Here is a 7911-nt window from a genome sequence, read left to right on the forward strand (position 1 = left end):
TGTACTGCTGGTATTTGTTTTCTGCTTTCATGCTCAGCTTCTCTCTGCTTTGTGTGATATTTGCCTTGCAGTTTGCTTTCTGTTGTTTCGTCCTCTGCTGGGTGGTAGGGAGATGTGTTGTTGTTTGAAGGCAAGTCATTGTTCACGGTGTAAACAGTGGCGGGATGGGCAAAAGGAGATGCTGAATTCATTGTCTGTGCAGGTTATCTGCCTTAGCTACCATCTTCGTGCATTGTGGTCAAAGTTTTAAACTGCCATATTACTGATGATCCTCCTCTTCCTCTAGCTACACTGCCAAGTCCGCCTGAGTCCGCGGACGATGATTTGAAAGTGGCTCAGATGTCACTGCAGCAAAACAAACTTTCTGTCCAGTCCAATCCCTCTCCATAGCTAAGGCGGGTGATGAAAGTGGAAAACTCGGAAAATGTCCCAAGCCCTACACACCCTCCAGTTGTAATCAATGCTGCAGATGATGATGAAGATGATGATGGTGAGCATGGTTTGGTTCTTGGAAGGAATTTGTGCTGTAAATGATTGTGTAAGTCTTTGGTTCTTGGAAGGAATTTGTGCTGTAAATCAATGTATAAATCACAGATGACCTGAGGTCTGACTAGCGATAGGGCAGGCAGTCTGGTCAGGTCACTGGTGGCTTTGTCTGGCAGTCAGTGGACAGAACCTGAAATGTTGGAGGAAAGCTTAGAACCCCTCTTGGCTTTAGTTGGTCTGTTGTGTAAAGCTCTATGTGAAACTAGGAAGGAAATTCCTTTTTTTTTGTCTGAAGAGTAATATGTTGTGTAGTAGTTAAAGCTGCAGAGAGAATCTAGAGTCCTAGATGTTTTGTCCTAGGGTAGTCTACTTACGAGTTCATCAGGTCAGTGTAGCTGTATTAAAAAAAAAAAAAAAAAAAAAAAAAAAGCTTTTTTATAGGAACCATGGACTGAAGTGTCATTGCATGAGCTACATAATCACAAACAATCTGGCCTATGCATAACTGAATAGATTTTTCCCCTTCAGACCAGCTTTCTGCGGAAGGAGAAGAAACTAAAACTCCCGTCCAGCAACCAGCTGAGGAAGGCCAAAATGGATTACGGATGATTTCCACTCGGAAAGCCAGTGCTACTACTGCTAAACAAGGTATTCCAGCACCTGTAGTAGGATAAATCGGAAGGAGAACTTGACAATTAACTCAAAAGCAATGTGGCGTAAAAACACAACAGAATGTAGGGGTGCTGAATGGACTCGGTTATTTCCATGATCTCATTTCTCCCTGATACCATCATGTGCCCATTGGGTCAGAAAGTTGAACTCCTTTTCTTTCCTTTTGGAGAACAAAACAGGGTCACAGCATGGAGTTTAAATGGCTGCACGTGCAGCCTGGCAACCACTGTTGAAAGCCATATCTAACGATAGAGGGATCTAATATCACGTAAATGGATTAAAATTAAAACTACAGTTTTTACCCTGAAGGGTGAAAGGAGGGGCAAAATGCCATTGATTCTATGGTTGTTTCACTTGTGAGGAGTGTTGACAGGGTTTATTCTAAATACTTCTGAAAGTTCCTGAGCACTAAGAAGCCTGAGGATCTGTGGTCCTCAGTGAGTGCCTCTAAGCCTTAGTCTCATTAACTGTTTTCTGTTTTCAGAGGACGGTCTGAATTTTGGAATAAAAACACTTGAAGAAATCAAATTGCAGAAAATGAAGGAAAAAACTAAGAGACACGGTGGTGAGTTAATATTCCCTACTTTCTTACCCTCTTCACCTTCATCCTGTGTGATGATTTTTCTTTCAAAAAAAAATTCTTCCAGTAATACCGGGTAGCTGGCTATGCTTTGGTGAATCCAACTATTTGCCAAAGAAGTGAAATTTGATTGGCTTCAGAATGGCAGGTGATGGTGGCTGGGAGCTGCCTGAGGGATAGACTTCCATGTTTAGCTGGGGGCATCGAGCAACCTGATTCTCAGCCAGCTGGTATTCTAGATGGGAATTCCAAGGGCAACCAGAGGCAAATTAGTCACCTCTCTTATTTGCATGCTCTGGTCACTGTATGTTTGACAGTAATGAATAATTACAGTTTTTTGTTCTTCGTGATAGTTTTTTCTGTTTGGTAAACTTCCTTATGTTTTGCTTGCTCTGAGCAGAAGGTCCTTCAAGATCTTCTCTTCCTCCCGTCGATTCTATGATTTTTCCTGCTCCGGAAAAGGAAAATGTCCGGACAGTGGTGAGAACTGTGACACTGTCTACAGAGGAAGGTAATAATTAATGCTTTTGTTTTGATTTCATTACTCCTAAACTGGAAGGTTAAGCAAGACGGAAGGCAATTCACCCCTGTTAGCCTCCTGGTGCTGCCGCCTTCTGTTCAAAACATGCTTTTATGCTGAAAGTCCCTGGTTGTACTGGAAAGCTTTGGTGCTCAGGTTAAGTGCAGTAGCAGGAGAAAGAAAAAAATGTGTCAGTATGCAAATAGGGGGATAACTGAAAAACAGGAGAGTAACGAGAAGAAAGAGCTCTAGAGGACAGTGCTATGTAAGAAGCAATTTCTGAAGCTTTAAAGAGGCTGACAGTGGCACGTGTGGACAGTAGTGCGATAGGAGTCTGTGTATAAATTATATTGTTTAGAGTTGTGCAAATTCCTTTGAAAGGGAAAGAAGTGAAGAAGTACTTTTACTCATAGACATTCACCTTAGAAAGGAATATTTCTCAGCATTGGTACCTAATAATATTCTGCTTGCTTATGCAGCTCTGTTCTGCACAAAGTATAGCTGTCAAGCAGACTCAGATTCATTCTCGACTACATTCAGCTGGAATTTGAGGCAAACACTGAGACTATGGATACTTTTTCTAAGTTAATTATAGTTGTAATATGAGTTTGTGTGGTTTAGCTGTCAAAACAGTGTCTTGCTGGGTTTTTTTGGACATGGGCTAACAGTATACTATTTCTATTGGCTACTGGTCTCTATGAAATAGAAAAATTTTACTTTTGTTTTAGGGGAGGAACCTGTGGTTCGACTAGATCTTGCTGAGAAACAAGGAAAACGGAAAGCCTCCGTGGGTAAGAACTTTTTATGAGCTGTTATTTAGGTGCCGCCTTCTCTATATGACTGCATCGAAGAGTATTTTTGACGTGTGAGAGGAAAATGCGTTGCAGTGGAGATCTGTGTTGACTGCAGAAATGGCAAAAAAACCATTTAGCAGCTGAAAGGCAATTTTATGAAAATATGCTTGAAAAATAGAAGCTTGTGGTTGACTGTTCTCAAATCTTCCTGCAAAGAAATGTTCTTAAAATATTCCTTGTTTTCTCTGTCTGAAGCTGATGTAAGCGCCCTTCCCGTGAAGCGCAGCCTTGCTGAAAGGCTGGGGAAGAAGGTGGAGGTTCCGGGAAATGCTGACAAAGCACCAAAGAGAGGTACAGCTACTAAACAGGCATCTGGATGTGATTCACGGGTTTTGTATTTAGGCTCTCTGTTTGTCCTTTTCCTGCGATGTTTCTTTTTGCATGTTGGCTGAGGTCTTAATCACCGGGATTCAAAGTTACCTTTCCTGCCTTGTTTTCGAATGTGAACACAAAGTTGACGTTTATGCAGCCTCCCTAATTTGGTCTTTTTCTGTTTTGCAGTTCAAGTTCCCAAGTCTGTGAAGGAGAGACTAGGATTACCTTCTCAACGGACTAGTACTGCGAAAGGTAACAACTGGCTATTAAATATACTTTCTCCTTCTTCCTTTCCGTGAACTTAGACCGTTTTCATACAGCCCTAAAAAGGAATTCAAATGAAAACAAAGAACTGGTTCCTCTTGCTCGAGTGCTGAAGCTCTTCTGACAGCCACTATCAGAAATCTGCCTCTAGGTGTGTGTTTATTTTCCGCTTGTGCCTTGTCAAGGTTTTAAGCTGCTTCTGTGAACCATCATATACAATTAGAATAGAGCCACTGCCGGGAGCAGGAATTTGAAATGCAGTCTGAAAAAGTAATCAAGTAAACTAGCATTTCTGTGTAGCAACTCTCTCTGGATAGGGCTGGTCTTCAAAATACAACAAGTGGCTCAGAGGAGGAGGAGAATGTTAGGCTATTGTCCTAAGATGGGTTATTGGGAACGCTCAGGCTTAGTTTTCCTTAGTACTGTGACAAATTTTGGAGACTTAAACTATTGTTGGACTCTCTTTAAATGCTGGTGCTTCTCATTTCTTGATGATGACAGGGAAGGCTGCTAAGCCAAAGGGAGAGATCCATGTGAAAACACTGGAGGAAATCCATCGTGAGAGAGCTCTTCGAGAAAGTCAAGCCAAAGCCCAGGCTGAATGGCATGGTAAAACCAAAGATCCCAGCGCAGGGGCAAAAATTGAGGGTGAGCCCAAGAAGCAGAGTGTGCTCACTCTTTCCGGGCCCAGCAAAGTGCAGTCGAAGGAGCCGGCAGGTAAAGCCAAGCCAGAAGGAGAAGTGCGTGTTAAAACCCTGGAAGAAATAAAGCGCGAGAAAGCTCTGCGGATGCAGCAGAGTGGAGGAAATGTGCCAGCTCCCCCAGCACAACCTGGACCTGCCCCAGCCGGGCAGAAATCGTTATGGAACACAAAGCTATCAGGTAATAAGATGCTTTAATACCTGCCCCGGTGAGGTGCTTCCCATATTGAGCAAGTTCCATTTGCTCAGGATCTGCTTTGCTTTTTCCTTCAATGCGGAGGATAAAAGAGTTTAAGGCTACAAAGTTCAAAGGCAAAGAAGGGCCAGAACGTGCAACCATGTCTGTTTTCGTTAATTACGTGATGGTATTCTGTATTTCCCACTAGAAAATTAACACATTGAGGGGCTTTTTAGTCTAATTTTGGTATTCTGTTTTTTTCTGCCATCTGTTTATGGTATGAAGTCCTCCCTGTGTTGAGTTCAAGTTCACCTTCCTCTTTGGCATGTGTTGCTTAGCTTGACACGTGTATGTGTTTGTAAAGCATGCATCAGCATCTTAATGTGGGGGGCCAGTTTCTGTCAAAAATGACAGAGGATCAAAGGCCTCGTTGTTAAGATTATATCAACTTTGTAAAATGAGATTGTGTGAGGGAGATAAGGAGGGCTTAAAGGCTGCATGCACTGCACATTGTAGCCTTTCTCTCTGTCTCACGGGACACGAGGAAATAAACACACAAAGAAAACAAGTACCCAGCTTTCTTTCGTTTCTTCTCCTGCCGGCCAGACGTTAGGTCAGGAATGGGAGACTAGAATATGACTCTACAAATTTGGATTTTGTAGAACAACTTAATAAATTTTGTGGGACATCACTGCAGGGGAGAGGAAGCTGGTACAACAGTTGCATACACTCTCTTGTCTTACTATACCTGCTGCTTTTCCTTTCCTAGAGGGAGCAAGACTTTAAATACAAAAGCTGTCAACATTTGTGAATCTTACTAGACTTCATACAACGTCTTAGAGTATTGCTTGCACTTGGGATCGCTCTGTGTCTGAGTTTCCCTCGTCCTGGATTATGATTTACTGTAGCCATTCACTTTCTTTGTTCCTTTGTATGGATTGTTGGTAGACGGAGTTTACTATGTGGAAGATATTGCTGAGAATCCAGGCAATGGCAGTGTAATTCTGCTGGCCAAATACAGTTAACTGTGTAGAAGGGCCGTGGAAATGAGGAAGAGAACGTGGATTTTTCATGAGGCAGAGCAAGACTGTATCAGTTCTCTCTTCCTTTTACTCTAGCCAACTTTAACATGTTTGCGAAGCCTTGGGATGGGAAAGTCGCTTCCCCCAAGAAGAAGGCACTGAAACGTAAGGCACCTGGCAGTTTTCCCTCTGCTGTAGCAGCTGTGAAACCACGGACTGCCTCCGATGCAGACACAATGGGACCTCCAGCCAAAAAAGCAGCTATGGTAAGGACAGGGGCTAATGCAGAAATGGATCCCTTGTAAAATTTATACCCTCCTCTAGGAGAAAAGATGGAAAACTCAAATGTTCTACAGGCCTTCTGTTTCCTTTTAAATCCAGTAGCTGCCTACAGAATTCTTGTAGTACCCTTCCATATTTATTAGATTAATGGCACTATTTACTTAGTCCTCTGTGATTCTGTGATTTCTCTGGTGTGGAGGATTTTGTCCATTAATGCTGTGTTCTTAAAAGACACAAGATCATTAGTAACCTCCAAGTGAATATTAACTTTCTTCAGGAGCACCTTGGTTTTGTATTTTGGCTAAGGCTCCGCAATGCCAGAGGAGAAGCAGCATGGAGGAAAAAGCTAGTAAGGAATCTTTTACCCATGAGTCCTAAACACTGTTTTGCTGCTTTCTAGGCTGTTCCAGCCACGCTGGAGCACGTCCCAGCCACCAGACTTGAAGAAAATCCCCAAAACAGGTGATGACCACAACTTGTTCTTTTTCTCAATCGGTGTATATCCCCAGTGAAACATAAGTTCTGTCACAGGTGGGGAAAAAAGGAGGGTTCTGAGATAATTAAAGCCCAAATCCATCAGAGGATAAGTCACTTATTTATCTTATAAGATAAATAAGTCACGTGAAATGACTTTCTAGCAGCTAGCAGGAATGCTTAATTAGACTTACTTTCTTTAAATGCTGCAAGTCGGTACAGCTTTCCAGTGACTTCTTGCTCTGTCTGAATACCTAAATGAGGATGAGGTGAAGTTCTTCTACTTCCTCGTGAGGTGATAAATGATGAGTAGTGTCCTCTGCCTTTTGGTCCTCAAGAATGCCACCCGAACAAACATACAAGGTGACAAGAGTGCAGGGAGAGCAGAGGGAAGTGATGGCTGCAGATCAGCTTCCTGTAGTGGGGAGCAAACTCTGCTGAGTGTGCCGTGGGAAAAATGACTAACTTAGTAAACAGATATTTGCAGATGGAGACTTCTTAACATTTTTACAGGAAAATTAAGCAAGGTGGCAAAGTGCCCCTTGCTACAAAAATTGAACCATCTCTGCTAGACTCCGGGTGCTCTGGCTTCACAGAGAAACCCCCAAACTGAAAAATGTACCTGCTAATATATTGGGCTCTAAATGTAGCCCTGGGTTAATTGAATAACAATCCCTGGGTAAGACTGAAGTGCAGGAGGGGTTGGCTACGGTTTTAAGAGCCGGTTTGCAGAAAAGGGATTTCCCGTTAAGAAATGGCATATACTGATTGTTCTCTTCCTTGCTCTGCCAAGACCTGAAGCACATCTTGGAAGCCAGGCAGAATCCGTGGAGCCAATGGAGTTCTCAAGCTCGACTTCAGCTTCTTCCCAGCTAGAAGAAGCAAGGACACGCCGGCTGAGTTCCACAGGCAACGCGCCCGTATCTGTAGACGAGGATTTAGAGATGCTACTTTGGGAACTCTCAGACGGCATACTGGAAGCCGAGCTCGACTTGGACCCAGGGAAGGATGAGGATGACCTCCTCCTTGAGCTTTCCAAGATGATTGATGATTGAACTGCATAGTCCTATGGTATATTAAAAAAAAAAAAAAAAAAAAAAACCAACAACAAAAAAAAACTCTTCTTCTTGTTGGATACCCTGAGGTGATCCTTTTTCTAACTGAGGCTTTGCAATGAGACTTAAAGCACAGTTGGATCTGGTAGAAATTGGCAGGATCTGCACTCAGTTGTCCTAAGTTTTCCTGCTGGTCAGAGTTAAGGTCTTGTGCATGGTTCCGTAACTATAGGTGGCTACCTTTGATATCAAGAGGACAAAGCACTTGTTTCTTTTGGCACAGAAAGATGTCCATCGGCACGCTGTGGTGGCTGTGAATTGACGTAGTGATGGAGCGATGCTCTGAAGGCTTAAACGGAAAGCTTCTTCCTTCCGCCCCCCCTTGGCACAGCTCGATGTTGGGCACATTGTGAAGCCTGAGTGTTCTGATTTCTCGGACAGTTGATACCCAAATCCCGGAGTTACTATGTCAACTCTTGACTTTTATTTGTGTATGCCATTGTTTTGA

The 7911-nt window shown here is 43.0% G+C and overlaps 1 long non-coding RNA gene across 1 annotated transcript; it reads left to right on the forward strand.

Annotated features, from left to right (window-relative positions):
• The first annotated feature begins 1392 nt into the window (after positions 1-1392).
• On the forward strand, positions 1393-6554 carry LOC310890905. Its single transcript, XR_014577346.1, has 4 exons — positions 1393-2249; positions 2987-3049; positions 3308-5858; positions 6275-6554. It is a non-coding gene; the product is annotated as an uncharacterized lncRNA (long non-coding RNA).
• Positions 6555-7911: the final 1357 nt, after the last annotated feature.

This window comes from Anser anser, assembly GCF_964211835.1.
Source record: "Anser anser genome assembly, contig: HAP1_SCAFFOLD_223, whole genome shotgun sequence".
Classification (NCBI taxonomy): domain Eukaryota; kingdom Metazoa; phylum Chordata; class Aves; order Anseriformes; family Anatidae; genus Anser; species Anser anser.